Here is a 15,579-nt window from a genome sequence, read left to right as displayed (position 1 = left end):
AACACAGCATTGTAAATCGACTACACTCAATATAAAATAAAAATTAAAAAAAAAAGTATATGACTGTAATCATGAGGAAATGTAAAGACAAACCCACGTTGAAGAACACTCTGCAAAATAATGGGCCTGTAATTTTCAAATAACTCATAGTCATGGAAGTTAAGGAATCTAATGTCATGTAATAGTGGGTCTAAATAACCAGTTGGAAGTTCTGAGCTTCACTGTGGGGAGGAGCTGGTAGGCCATTCATCAGTGGACCCCTGACATAACTGTTTAGGTCTTTCTTCATGAGGTGGTTGCTTTCTGCAGAGAAAGCTCTTCAGATCTCTTGCCTGCAGGGTAAAGTCCAGGGTGCAGCACTCCATAGGTTGGGTGAAATAAAAGAACTGGATGTTGAGTGGCTGGGTGTGCTCATTGCTACTGGGGGTGCCTGCTTGTAGACCAGCTCAGGGAACAGAGCTGGAGAAGTCTAAGCATCTTAGCATACAACAAGCAAGTCCCCTTGCTACTCTGGTGTCCTTGTATCAGTTGTGCCTGGTGTCCCCCAGGCCAGAGATGTTCTGTGAAAAATCTCACTCATGAATAAAATTCCAGTCTTTTGCCTGGATGAAGTGGGGGGTGGCAAATTTTCCAGTGAAGCAGATCTGGGGATCTAACTGCTTGATAACCTTTCCTTTTTACCAGTCCTGCTTGTGTTGACCCCTCCTCCTTCCACCTTCCCCCTTCCCCCTTTCCTTTGCCTTTGAGTATTCTTTGGTGTGGCTTGGTTGGTTCTGTTCCCTTTTAACAGACCTAAGTTACCTGTCATCTTAAACAACTTCCCATTTGCTCTTAACTCTTTCAGCTTTCCCTGATGATAGGCTGCTGTAATAAGGTACCACAGACTGGGTAGCTTAGCCAGAGGGAAAATTATGCTCTCACAGGTCTGTAATCTAAGAAGTCCAGGCTCAAGGTGTCAGTAGGGTTGGTTTCTTCAGAGGCCTCTCTCTTTGGCCTGCAGATGGCTGGCTGCCTTCTCCCTGTGTCTTTGTATGGACTTCCATGTGTGTCTGTATCCTAATCTCTTATAAGGGCACCAGTCATATTGGATTAGGGCCTACCCTAATGACCTTATAGACCCTGTTTCCAAATGCAGTCACGTGTAAGGTGCTGGAGCTAGGACTCAACATATGAATTTTGGGACAGAGTTCTGCCCATAACACCCAACCATTGTCTTTGGCAGCATTGGCACTAAGCTTCTAGTGCTGCCTGTACTTGAGTTGCTGCACTCGGTGCCCTGCTTCCGTGGGCCTGACTTCTGGGTGATGGAATCAGATGGCACTGAGTGGGATCAGGCATGGAGTGTGAATGTTGGAATCATATTAGTTTTGAGTGAGTTGTGAAACATTTTTATAGTCGTTAGTTTAGCTTTTAATATTCTTTGGCTTAAAGCACTTTATAATATTCAGCCCTGACTGACTTTAGAGGTCTCATATCCTCTGAACATGATCCTGAAATTGAAATGATAAGGATGTGAAGGAGCACGCCACCCTCCTCAGACTACCCTCAAGCCCTGTCTCCACCTCTCCCACCCCTGACCCCATACGTCCCCTACCAAGTCAACTGAAATTACTTCTAAAATTTGCTTGCAGCTTTCTGCTTTCTCTTGATTTTTTATAGTTAGGCAATTAAAAAAATTATTTTACGTCAGTAGTGTTTCTCTTGTATCTGAAATTGGTAATTATAATCAGCAACATCTTGAGACTTGGATGATATTAGGTGAAAACTCTTTGTAAATTTGAAAAGCCATGTAAAATGTAAGGTTGAGATTTTACTTGTCCTGTCCATTTAAAGATGGACTGCCGACTTACATATTATGGTGACCATGTCATTGTAACTTCAATACAAGGAAAAGACTTGTGTTATTCCTCCTTAATGAAATATCTGTGAAGGTGGCTCAGAAGTGTGAAGAATCTTTGTGCTTCAGAATTAGAAGGGACCTTAGAGATGAATTTGAATATCTCTTTTTACCAATAAAAAGAAGCTGAAGTCTAAGACTGAAGCTGAAGTCCAGGACTGAACATTAGTGTGATTGTGGGAGTCTCACCTGGGATTCAAGTCTGGATCAGCCGACAGTCCATTTGCTAATGTTACTTCATATCCCATACTTTATCACAGTGGCTGTGATAAAAAAGAATATATATTTTTCTGTTAGTAATACAGAAGAAAAAGTAGTGCTGAGTATTTCAAGTAAAATTTTTTTGACCTGCAAAAGTTGTTGTGGAGATAGGTGGGTGAAGAATTGTAACCCTTGGCATGGAAAGGGCAGTGGGGCACCTAGCTTTAAGAATAACTAATATAAGCCGAGTGAATTTTATTTCACTGGGCAAGGCAGGGGAATGGTGGTGCTTTGACTGGGCCTGAATGTTTGGTTTTGGGGTTTCCCACAATTTTCAGAGTATGGAGTGCTTTATTAGAGTGGAGCCCTGTAGTATCTTTTACTCTTGGTTAGAGCATCCTTTTCACAGGTGTTTCTCTTCTGTGAGAGTCTGTGCTTTGAACAGCGCTTCACTTCCAAACCTTAGCACAAGTGTGCTCTGTGGACCAGCATCAGCATCCTCTGGGAACTTCTTAGGAATGCAGAGTCTCAGGCCCCACCCCAGACATGCTTGATCTGTGTTTTAACAAGACTCCCAGGCAGTTCATATATGCAGTAAAGCATGGGAAACACTGGTCTAGAGCAGTGGTTCACAAAATGTGGTCCCTGGACCAGCAGCATCAACATCACCGGCAAAGTTGCTAGAAAACACACATTCTCAGGCCCCAAATCCCAGACCCCCTGAACCAGAAACTCTGGGTGAAACCCCAATATGTGCTTTAACAAGCCCTGTAGGTAATGCTAATTCATGCTTAAGTTTGAGAACCACTCTGGAACACTGTGTTTCCACAGTTTTGATCTGGACTCACGGTGAAAAACATATTTTACATCATGACCCAAAACACACACACACACACACACACACACACACTCTAGAAGTTTCATAAAACAATGGTTATCTTACCAAGTTCTATATCTACTTTGGTATTTTCCATTTTATTCTGTTAAATATATATGTGTGTGTATAAACTTATTTATAAAGAAAATCTGGCCATAACCCACACAGCTGATTACAAAGCCACTAATAGACCATGCACTGCAGTTTAAGGACTGATGCTCTTGAACAGGGTCTCTTAACCTTCTTCTGTGCTGTGGCCCCTTTTGACAGTCTGGTAAAGCTCTGGATCTCTTGTCAGAGTAATGCTTTTTAAGTGTATACAGTAATATACATGGAGCTGTAAAAGAAACCAATTATATAGGGTACCAAAATATTAAACAAATGTGTGATATGGTGATATATTGTATTTTCTTATTCATAGTGAGATTTAGTGGTGGGTCTTGTAACTACTGTCATTTCAAAGTAGGGATGGGTATAAATGATAGTTCAAGTTATTTGCAATAATTGTTATATGAAGTGAAAATGGCTGTGATTTCAATTAGTGACAAAGTTACGGTTACTGATAATAATACTGTGGTTTGTTGAGTACATGCATATTTGAAAAAAAAAGCTACATTTCGGTTTAAGTTAAGTGAAAATAAAGATGTAATTTTTTTCCCTGTCTAACTTCAGACTTCCAAAATTCTGAGGTTAAGCACTCTTGCTCAAAAGGAACCTTTCTTTGGAGAATAGTTCCCAGGCTTTAAGACTGTGTGTCAAAAAATTACCTTCCTGGAATTCCTTAAAACTGCTGCTTCATCGATGGCATTTCTTATTTTCTAGCACCATGGTAATGGAGTTCTGTTTTGTTTTTTTCCTCACCAACAGGGTAGGAGGTTTCCCTTTTCTCTACATCCTCACCACCATTTATTTTTTGTGTTCTTTTTGATGTTAGCCATTCTGACAGGGGTGAGGTGATACCTCATTGTGGTTTTGATTTGCATTTCCCTGATGCAGAAATCAGCATTTTAAAATTTAATTTAATTTTTATTTTACTTTGGAGTATAGTTGATTTATAATGTTGTTAGTTTCAGATGTACAGCAAAGTGATTCAGTTATACATATACATGTATCCATTCTTTTTCTTTTTTTGTTTTTGGCCACGCTGTGCAGCTTGTAGGATCTTAGTTCCCCAACCAGGGATTGAACCCCAGCCCTCAGCAGTGAGAGTGCAGAGTCCTAATGACCGCCGGGGAATTCCCCATATATCCATTCTTTTTTAGACTCTTTTCCCAAGTAATGGAGTTTTCCTTTAAAATCTTCTTCTCTATTGTTTTCCTGAGGTTACCTCAGGCCCAAATGCAATCTATTGACAATGTTTCTTCTCTAGTCTCCCCCATCTCAACACACCACCCAGCTGCTCAAACCAGATTCCTGGGATCATTCTCTGGGCCATGGGTTCTGGATTCAGGATCTGAATCTGGGGTCCACGGTTTACTAGCTGTGTCACCTTGGACAAGCGACAAGCCTCCCTTTCTCTGCCTGTGAGACTGGGATGGCAGCAGTGCCCCCACCTCATAGGACTGTTCTGAGTATTGCATGAGACATCCCAGGTATTGCACTGGAACAGCCTGGCCTGGAGTTAAGTGGTTAGTAAATGTTATCCATTACAGTTATGCTTGATTTCTTCCTTTCCCTTATTCCTTAAACACAGTTTGTCAGAAAATTTATATAGAGTCTCCCTACAGGTATATTTCATATTTATCTACTTCTATCTGTTTCCATTGCCGTCATCCTACTCGAAACTTTCATGCATTCTCATTGGCACTTCTGACTGGTGTCTCTCCTTCCTCTTGACTGACTCCAATCAGTTTCCCCTATAACAACCGTATGATTTTTTTAAAAGTGTAAGTGAATGATCTAATAAAAACGTTAGTGACCACCGTACATTTAGAACGGTCCAGTGGCTTCCCGTCAAGCCTTTCCCTGACCTGCAGCCTGTGTTTTGGCCCCTGCCTCCTTTCAAGTGTTTGTTCGTGCTGTGCTGTTTCTCTGGTCTGCCTCTGAACTTGCCCGTGTACCCACTGTTCTGTGGCCACGTTGGCTTTCCCTCAGTTATTTGGGTAGCCTGGTCCTTTCATACTTTGAGGCCATTGTGTGTGACCCTCCCTCTGTTCAGCTGCATGTTTCTGCCCTTCCTCAGCTCCCATCCTTCTCATCTCTGTGGGTATTGGTTCCTTAGAGAGCCTTTCTTAACCACCCCTACCTAAATTAGGGCACCAAATTCCTCCTTTATCAGTCTGAGGCTCCCTAAACACATCAACAAGTGAATATTGCCTCTCCATCAGGGAAAAGGATAATTAACAGCCTGTGATTATGAAACATGCAACTCCAAGAGGAGTGGAATAATTTTACACATTGTGAACATTAAGTGATTGTAGAGCTATTTTAAGAAATTGCTATCTTGAAATTGTTCAAGAAGGTCTTTGATATTGTTATTCAAGAACAAAGAGAGGCGGGCCCACTGAACCTGTCTGCAGAGGGTGATGGAGGTACTCATAACCCAGCCATGCGCCTCCTCACTGCTGTCAATCATTTCTGCTCCAAAGGGTAAAGCAGATGTCATGAAATTTCCCTCCTTGAAGTAGCTGCCTGGTTGCTGATAGAACCCTTCATGCTCCTCTCTCCTAAAGTGAATGGTCAGTTGCTGCTCAGACATGAGAAAGATGCCTCATGATTAGATGGTAGAAACCAGTGTGGTAATATCTGGATCCTGGTTTTAATTTTTGAGTTCGGAGTGAAGAGGCAGCATAATGACTCCCTGATTGGACTCGGTCAAATTTCTTTGTGTTTTGAAATTTCTGCCTCGTTACTTATTTTTAATTAATCCTAGGCCAGAGAAAGGAGGCACTCCTGATTTTTGGCAGTTGCCTAAAGCAGCCAGGAGAAGGGTGATAGGAGTTGAGGATCATGTTGTGGACCACTTCAGTGACCTTTGTAGTTTTTCTTTCAAATAAGTGTCCCAAAGGACACTGGGACAGATGCTTGAATTTAGGATAATAAGTATAAACGCCCGGTACTCCTGTTTGGCTAAATGGTGTTCCTGATTAAATAAAAATGTGGTCTCTTTTGGGGAAAGACTACTTTTTGTTGACGTACTTTAGCAGAACCCATGCACAGAAGTATTCCTGGTATGGACTGTGGGTAATGATAATCATTTGGAAAATGATGTGTCTAAAAATAAAATACAGTTTTCTTATTGCAAAAAAGTAACATATACTTAATTTTTAGAAATTCTACCATAATTCTGCCCTCCAATCAAGCCAAACTTTTCATATTTTTCTTGTTCCCCTATAGATGTTTATATGTTTATCTTTCTATATAGTTGTAATCTTGCTGTGATCATCTTGTATTCTGACTTATGTTATGATTTTTATGTTTCATTTTTAATGGCTGTATAGCATTCTATCAAGTAGAAATGTCTTAACCATTCTCTTGTTGGTTGATTTGCTTTATGATGTATTTTTTATGATATACTTTTAATGATGTCTTTGTTTTGCTCTAATTTTGCAGGCAGAGACATTTGTTTGGGTTAACAGTGCATCAGCACATTCCCAGAGTGTTGCCAAGGCCAAATATGAATTTTTATTTGGCAGATCTGAAGAGAAAACTCCAGATACTAGTAAGTGTTTCCCTACCTTCCTCTTTCAGGTAACAGATAGGAAGTGCTATTGAAATTTCAAATCTCAGAAGCTGAGAATTCTTCAAATCAAGAAGTGACTTGAAATTACCTAAAACAGGCTACTAGAATCACATCCTGTATTTCTGAGTTCTACACCTTAGGAAGATGTAGAATTATTAGTGAATAATTAAAGCAAACAGGTTTCACAGAGGTAGGAAGGCAGCAGTGCGGATGGAGAAAAGGTACTCAATCAGCAGGAGATAAAGGCCATAGGAGTCCTGGGAGTCAGGCAGAGAAGGGTACTGAATGTGGTTAAGAGCTTTGGCTCTTTAGCTAGGCTTCTTGAGCGTCAATTCTGGCCTTGTAACTTATGAGATGTGTGACCTTGAGTAAGTTGTCCAAGCTATTTTTGCCTCAGTTTTCTCTCTGTAAAATGGGATTATAGTGATATATGTCTCAGAAATCTTTTGAGGATTAGGTAGATTGCCGTATGTAAGGATCTCAAAACCATACTTGGCATGTAATAAATGATATGGAAGTGTTTGCTGCCATTATTATTTATTATGATCATTATCATCATCATATTCCTGACCTTTGAAGCTGACATTTAGAAAAAATACAATCCTGAGTCTCCTCAACTCCATCACTGACACTGATTTTCTGTTTTGGGTAGACAAGGAATCTGACCTAATGTATTGGTAGCTGTTGTTCAGTTGAAGAAGTCAAATGCTAACTATTCATTTTGATTTATGTGTTAGATGGGATTATATAATGGGCTCCCTAATACCTGGGGCTAGCAAGAATGCAGTGTATATCAATAATTCCTTTTATCTTAATAATGAACATTTATTAGATATTTTAGTAGTTGGAGACTCTTAATGAAGTATAAAACAGCTAAATTATTTTAAAAAAATCATTCTGCTTTTATTATGTAGCATAAATACCTAACATTCTAGGCTAGAGGTTTGGGGCACTTAATCATTTATTCACTTTGTCTCAGGGAGTACTGACTGTCATCACCCCAAGACTGTGTAAAACTCCTCCTTGGCATAGCCTTAACTTTGTGAATTTGTGCTAATTAAGCTGTTTTTAACTTGGATAAAACATGATTTTTACTTCACTATATAGAGATACTATCAACTGTCTACATAGTCCTTTGACTTATTGGTGGGTGAGTTTGGGTCTACCTTACTCATAGGTTTTGTAGTTTTCCAAGTGTACCTGAGGAGAATCAAAATGACATTTTAAATCTCCTGTTCCTTATTTGCCTTGGTAAAAATGGTTGGTGTTATTTATTTGTAGTGTGATGTTATTCTGCAGGTGTGTAAATGTGCATGCATTTATTAAACAAATCTATTTAATGAACACTTATTATGTGCTAGTCACCTGTGCTGGGCACTGTCGTGGTACAAAGAAGTAGAAGACAGTCCTTGCCACATGGGGGCTAATTCTTTGGTCAGAGAGAGGGAATGATCATTTTCAGCTGTGCTGGTGATGGCTTCATGGAGGAGGTGAAAGTTGCACTGTTCTTAAAGAATGACTAGTATTCTGATTAATTGAGTTTTGGGGAGGGCATTTCAGACTGAGGGAAGGGTATGACCAAGGGTGTGGTGGCAGAAAAAATTTGGAGAACATGGAGGAAACTGCCCAGGTTGGTTTGCAAAGCATATCTGTGAGAGATAGGTTTAGAAAGATAACCATTTAGAAAGGGGCAGAATCATGGAGGGTGAAGAGTGTGCATTTTAATTTAGGTATGCAGAGATGAAGTGCCAGGTACTTTTTTTTTTTTTTTAATCTATTTTTTATTTTTATTTTTTTATTGGGGTATAGTTGCTTTACAATGCTGTGTTAGTTTCTGCTGTAAAACGAAGTGAATCAGCTATATGTATATATATTTCCTCTCCCTCTTGGACCTCCCTCCACACCCCCTAATCCCACCCATCTAGGTCACCACAGAGCACTAAGTGGAGCTCCCTGCGCCATACAGCAGGTTCCCACTAGCTATCTGTTTTACATATGCTAGTGTATACATGTCTCCCAATCTCCCAATTCATCCCACCCCCACTTCCCTCCCCCCCTGCCCCCCCCTGCCCCCCGGCCTGTGTCCACACATTTGTTCACTATGTCTGTGTCTCTATTCCTGCTCTGCAGATAGGTTCATCTGTACCATTTTTCTAGATTCCACATATATGTGTTAATATACAATAATTGTTTTTCTCTTTATGACTTACTTCACTCTGTATGACAGTCTCTGGGTCCATCCACATCTCTGCAAATGACTCAGTTTCATTCCTTTTTATGACTGAGTAATATTCCATTGTACATATTTACCACATCTTCTTTATCCATTCCTCTGTTGATGGACATTTAGGTTGCTTCCATGTCCTGGCTATTGTAAATAGTGCTGCAGTGAACATTGGGGTGCATGTGTCTTTTTGAATTATGGTTTTCTTAGGATATATGCCCAATAGTGGGATTGCTGGGTCATATGGTAATTCTATTTTTAGTTTTTTAAGGAACCTCCATACTGTTCTCCATAGTGGCTGTATCAATTTATATTCCCACCAACAGTGCAAGAGAGTTCCCTTTCTGCACACCCCCTCCAGCATTTATTCTTTGTAGATTTTTTTTTTTTTGGCAGTACGCGGGCCTCTCACTGTTGTGGCCTCTCCCGTTGTGGAGCACAGGCTCCGGACACGCAGGCTCAGTGGCCATGGCTCATGGGCCCAGCCACTCCGCGGCATGTGGGATCTTCCCAGACCGGGGCACGAACCCATGTCCCCTGCATCGGCCGGCAGACTCTCAACCACTGCGCCACCAGGGCAGCCCCTCTTTGTAGATTTTTTGATGATGGTCATTCTGACCAGTGTGAGGTGATACCTCATTGTAGTTTTGATCTGCATTTCTCTAATAAGTGCTAATAATAATTGCTAATAATTAGCAATGTTGAGCATCTTTTCATGTGCCTCTTGGCCATCTGTATGTCTTCTTTGAGACATGTCTCTTTAGGTCTTCTGCCCATTTTTTGATTGGGTTGTTTGGTTTTTTGATGTTGAGCTGCATGAGCTGTTGGTATATTTTGGAGATTAATCCCTTGTCAGTTGCTTTGTTTGCAAATATTTTCTCCCATTCTGAGGGTTGTGTTTTCATCTCATTTATGGTTTTCTTTGCTGTACAAAAGCTTTTAAGTTTAATTAGGTCCCATTTGTTTATTTTTGTTTTTATTTTCATTACTGTAGGAGGTGGGTCGAAAGAGATCCTGCTGTGATTTATGTCAAAGAGTGTTCTGCCTGTGTTTTTCTTGAAGAGTTTTATAGTGTCTGGTCTTACATTTAGGTCTTTAATCCATTTTGAGTTTATTTTTGTGTATGGTGTTAGGAAGTGTTCTAATTTCATTCTTTTACACGTAGCTGTCCAGCTTTCCCAGCACCACTTATTGACGATGCTGTCTTCTCTCCATTGTATATTCTTGCCTCCTTTGACATAGATTAGTTAACCATATGTGCATGGGTTTATCTCTGGGCTTTCTATCCTGTACCATTGATCTATATTTCTGTTTTTTGTGCCAGTACTGTCTTGATTACTGTAGCTTTGTAGTATAGTCTGAAGTCAGGGAGCCTGATTCCTCTAACTCTGTTTTTCTTTCTCAAGATTGCTTGGCTATTTGGAGTCTTTTGTGTTTCCACACAAATTGTAAAATTTTTTGTTCTAATTCTATGAAAAATGCCATTGGTAATTTGATAGGGATTGCATTGAATCTGTAGATTGCTTTGGGTAGTATAGTCATTTTCACAATATTGATTCTTCCAATCCAAGAACATGGTATATCTCTCCATCTGTTTGTATCACCTTTAATTTCTTTCATCAGTGTCTTAGAGTTTTCTGCATACAGGTCTTTTGTCTCCCTAGGTAGGTTTATTCCTGGGTATTTTATTCTTTTTGTTGCCATGGTAAATGGGATTGTTTCCTTACTGATTTTTTGTTGTTAGTGTATAGGACTGCAAGAGATTTTTGTGCATTAATTTTGTATCCTTCAAGTTTACCAAATTGATTAGCTCTAGTAGTTTTCTGGTGGCATCTTTAGTATTTTCTCTGTATAGTATCATGTCATCTGAAAACTGAGAGTTTTACTTCTTCTTTTCCAATTTGTATTCCTTTTGTTCCTTTTTCTTCTCTGCTATGGCTAGGACTTCCAAAACTATGTTAAATAATAGTGGCAAGAGTGGACATCCTTGTCTTGTTCCTGATCTTAGAGGAAATGCTCTCAGTTTTTCACCATTGAGAATGATGTTTGCTATGGGTTTGTCGTATATGGCCTTTATTACGTTGAAGTAGGTTCTCTCTGTGCCCACTTCCTGGAGAGTTTTTATCATAAATGGGTGTTGAATTTTGTCTAAAAGGTTTTTTCTGCATCTATTGAGATGATCATGTGTTTTTTTTTTTTTTTTTTTTAAAGAAGATGTTGTGGGTAGGAGTTTATTAATGAATTAATTTATTTTTGCTGTAGTGCGTCTTCATTTCTGTGCGAGGGCTTTCTCTAGTTGTGGCAAGCGGGGGCCAGTCTTCATCGCGGTGCGCGGGCCTCTCACTATCGCGGCCTCTCTTGTTGTGGAGCACAGGCTCCAGACGCGCAGGCTCAGTAGTTGTGGCTCACGGGCCTAGTTGCTCCGCGGCATGTGGGATCTTCCCGGACCAGGGCTCAAACCCGTGTCCCCTGCATTAGCAGGCGGGTTCTCAACCACTGCGCCACCAGGGAAGCCCCGATCATGTGTTTTTTTTCTTTAATTTGTTAATATGATGTATCACATTGATTGATTTGCTTATATTGAAGAATCCTTGCATTCCTAGGATAAATCCCACTCGATTGTGGTGTATGATCCTTTAATGTGTTGTTGGATTCTGTTTGCTAGTAATTTTTTGAGGATTTTGGCGTCTATGTTTATCAGTGATATTGGCCTGTAATTTTTGTTTTTTGTGATATCTTTGTCTGGTTTTGGTAGCAGGGTGATGGTGGTCTCCTAGAATAAGTTTAGGAGTGTTCCTCCCTCTGCAAATTTTGGGAAGAATTTGAGAAGGATCGGTGTTACCGCTTCTCTAAATGTTTGATAGAATTCACCTGTGAAGCCACCTGGTCCTGGACTTTTGTTTCTTGGAAGATTTTAAATTACAGTTTCAATTTCATTACTTGTGATTGGTCTGTTTATATTTTCTACTTCTTCCTGGTTCAGTCTTAGAAGTTGTACCTGTCAAAGAATTTGTTCATTTCTTCCAGGTTGTCCATTTTATTGGCATATAGTTGTTTGTAGTAGTCTCTTATCATCCTTTGTATTTCTGTGGTGTCATTTGTAGTTTCTCCCTTTTCATTTCTAATTTTATGGATTTGAGTCCTCCTTTTTTACTTGATGAGTCTGGATAAAGGTTTATCAGTTTTGTGTATCTTCTCAAAGAACCAGTTTAGTTTTGTTGATCTTTGGTATTGTTTTCTTCATTTCTGTTTCATTTATTTCTGCTCTGATCTTTATGATTTCTTTCCTTCTACTAATTTTGGGTTTTCTTTGTTCTTCTTTCTCTAGTTGCTTGAGATGTTAGGTTAGATTGTTTATTTGAGATTCTTCTTGTTTCTTGAGGTGAGATTGAATTGCTGAAAACTTCCCTCTTAGAACTGCTTTTGCTGCATCCCATAGTTTTTGGGTCATCGTGTTGTCATTGTCATTTGTTTCTGTGTATTGTTTTATTTCCTCTTTGATTTCTTCAGTGATCTCTTCATTAGTAGCATTTTTTTAGACTCCATGGGTTTGTATTTTTTACAGTTTTTCCCTGTAATTGATTTCTTTTTTAAAAGAATTATTTATTTATTTATTTATTTATTTATTTTGGTTGTGCTGGGTCTTCATTGCTGCATGTGGGCTTTCTCTTGATGCAGCGAGTGGGGGCTACTCTTTGTTGCGAGCTAGTCTGCACAGGTGTCTCATTGCAGTGCCTTCTCATTTTGGTGCAGAGATCTAGGCACATGGGCTTCAGTAGTTGTGGCATGTGGGCTCAGTAGTTGTGGCTTGCTGGCTCTAGAGCACAGGCTCATTAGCTGTGGCACACAGGCTTAATTACTCCGCGGCAAGTGGGATCTTCCTGGATTAGGGATCAAACCCATGACCCCTGCATTGGCAGGTGGATTCTTAACCACTGTGTCACCAGGGAAGTCCCTGTAATTGATTTCTAATCTCATAGCTTTATGTTCAGAAAAGATGCTTGATATGATTTCAGTTTTCTTAAATTTACTGAGGCTTGATTTGTGACCCAAGATGTGATCTGTCCTGGAGAATATTCTGTAAGCACTTGAGGAGAAAGTGTACTCTGCTGCTTTTGGATGGAATGTCCTATAAATACCAATTAAGTGTGTCTGGTCTGTTGTGTCATTTAAAGCTTGTGTTTCCTTGTTGAGTTTCTGTCTGGATGATCTATTCATTGGTGTAAGTGGGGGGTTAAAAGTCCCCCACTATTATTGTGTTACTGTCAGTTTCCCCTTTTAAGCCTTATGTATTGAGGCAGTCCTCTGTTGGGTGCATAAATGTTTATAATTATTATGTCTTCTTCTTGGATTGATCCCTTGATCATTATGCAGTGTTCTTCCTTGTCTCTTGTATCAGTCTTTATTTTAAAGTATATTTTATCTGATATGAGTATTGGTACTCCAGCTTTCTCTTGATTTCCATTTGCATGGAATATCTTTTTCTGTCTTCTCAGTTTCAGTCTATGTATGTGTCTCTAGGTCTGAAGTGGGTCTCTTGTAGACAGCATATATACGGGTCTTGTTTTTGTATTCATTCAGCCAGTCTATATCTTTTGATTGGAGCATTTAAACCATTTACATTTAATGTAATTATCGATATCTATGTTACTATTACCATTTTCTTTATTGTTTTGGGTTTGTTTTTGTAGGTCTTTGTCTTTTCTTGTGTTTCCTGCCTAGAGAAGTTCCTTTAGCATTTGTTGTAAAGCTGGTTTGGCTTTTCCTTGTCTGTAAAGCTTTGGATTTCTCTGTCAAATCTGAATGAGATCCTTGCTGGGTAGAGTAATCTTGGCTGTAGGTTCTTCTCTTTCATCACTTTAGGTATATCCTGCCAATGCCTTCTAGCCTGCAGAGTTTCTACTGAAAAATCAGCTGATAACCTTATGGGGATTCCTTTATATGTTATTTTTTGTTTTTCCCTTGCAGCTTTTAATATTTTTTCTGTGAACTTAATTTTTGTTAGTTTGATTAATATGTGTCTCGCTGTGTTTCCCCTAGGGCTTATCATGTATGGGACTCTCTGCACTTCCTCGACTTAGGTGACTATTTCCCATGTTAGGGAAGTGTTTGACTATAATTTCATCAAATATTTTTTCAGACCCTTTCTCTTTCTCTTCTTCTTCTGGGACCCCTGTAATTCAAACGTTGGTGTATTTAATGTTGTCCCAGATGTCTGTGAGAATGTCCTCATTTCTTTTCATTCTTTTTTCTTTATTCTGCTCCTCGGCAGTTATTTCCACCATTCTATCTTCCAGCTCACTTATTTGTTCTTCTCCCTCGGTTATTCTGCTATTGATTCCATCTAGTATATTTTTCATTTTAGTTATTGTGTTGTTCATCACTGTTTGTTCTCTAGTTCTTCTAGGTCCTTGTTAAACATTTCTTGTATTTTCTTGATCTGTGCCTCCATTCTATTTCTGAGATTTTGGATCATCTTTACTATCATTACTGTGAATTCTTTTTCAGGTAGGTTGCCTATTTCCTCTTCATTTTTTTGGTCTTGTAGGTTTTTACCTTGCTTCTTTGGCTGTAACATATTTTTTTGTCATCTTATTTTTCTTTTGATTGGTGGGGCTGTCTTCCTGTCTTGCTGGTTGTTTGGCTTGAGGTGTCCAGTACTGGAGTTTGCCAGCAGTTGTGTGGAGCTGGGTCTTGGTGCCGAGATGAGGACCTCTGGGAGACCTCACACTGATTAATATTCCCTGGGACCTGAAGTTCTGTTAGTCCACTGGCTTAGACTTGGTGCTCCCACCACAGGAGCTCAGGCCAGACCCCTGGCCTGAGAACCAAGACCCTGTAAGCTATACAGTGCAGCCAAAAAAAAAAAAAAAAAAGCAACAAACAGAAAAGAGCAGAACAATAACAAAGAATAAAAAATAGAATTAGAAAAGTTAAAAATATATTAGAAAAAATAATAAAAATGAAACAACAAAACAGAACAGCAAAAGCAAAAAAGAAAATAAAGAAAAGAGATAAAAAAAGTAAAAAAATAAAATATTCCCTGGTGCCTTCTCTATCAGTGTCCTTCTCCCGATTGTGAACTACAGCCAACCCCCACCTCCCCAGTGGGCCCTCCAAGACCTCTACGTAGGTTTCTGGACTCACTGTGTCAGCCCTAGGTCTGTGTGTGTTCCTTTCACCAGCATCTGTTCCTGGAGCTGGCCTGGAGCACACGTGCCCATGCAGGCCAGCTGGGGCACAGGTGTTCACAGGCACACCCACAGGGGCTGGAGGAGGCCTTGGAGGGGGGCGGTGTTTGGCCCACCTGGACCCACACGGCCAGAGGAGGCTTTGTCAGGGGCGGGCCTCAGACCTGGGACCCGCGCAGTCGGAAGAGGCTTTGGCCGGGGCCACTCAGGTCCGGAACTCATGCGGCCGGAAGAGGCCTTGTGTTGGGGGCTCAGGCCCAGGACTCGTGCAGCTGGAAGAGGCCTTGGTGGGGAGGAGGAGTTCAGGCCCAGGAACTGTGCCACCGGGAGAGGCCTTGGTAGGGGCAGGAGTTCAGGCCTGGGACCCCAGCAGGCTCATGGGGGCCCGAGGGGCTGGGGGAGATGCTGGCCGCATTACCCTCCAGTCCCCTGATTCCGTGAAGGTCCCTCTCCTTCCCTGCTGATCCTCTTGCTGTGAGTCGGTGCCTCTGAGCGTGGGAACCTCTC

At 40.4% G+C, this 15,579-nt stretch overlaps 1 protein-coding gene across 1 annotated transcript in view; it reads left to right on the top strand.

Moving 5' to 3' along the window:
• Positions 1-15,579, top strand: part of PSD3 (pleckstrin and Sec7 domain containing 3) — a 566,767-nt gene that overhangs the window by 128,358 nt on the left and 422,830 nt on the right. Inside the window, exon 2 of the mRNA XM_065900035.1 lies at positions 6,528-6,636. The gene's annotated coding sequence lies outside the window, so the exon portion shown is untranslated. The remainder of the gene's footprint in view (positions 1-6,527; positions 6,637-15,579) is intronic.

This window comes from Phocoena phocoena, chromosome 21 (genome assembly GCF_963924675.1).
Source record: "Phocoena phocoena chromosome 21, mPhoPho1.1, whole genome shotgun sequence".
In the NCBI taxonomy this organism is placed as follows: Eukaryota; Metazoa; Chordata; class Mammalia; order Artiodactyla; family Phocoenidae; genus Phocoena; species Phocoena phocoena.
This window is presented reverse-complemented; position numbering and strand designations above follow the sequence as displayed.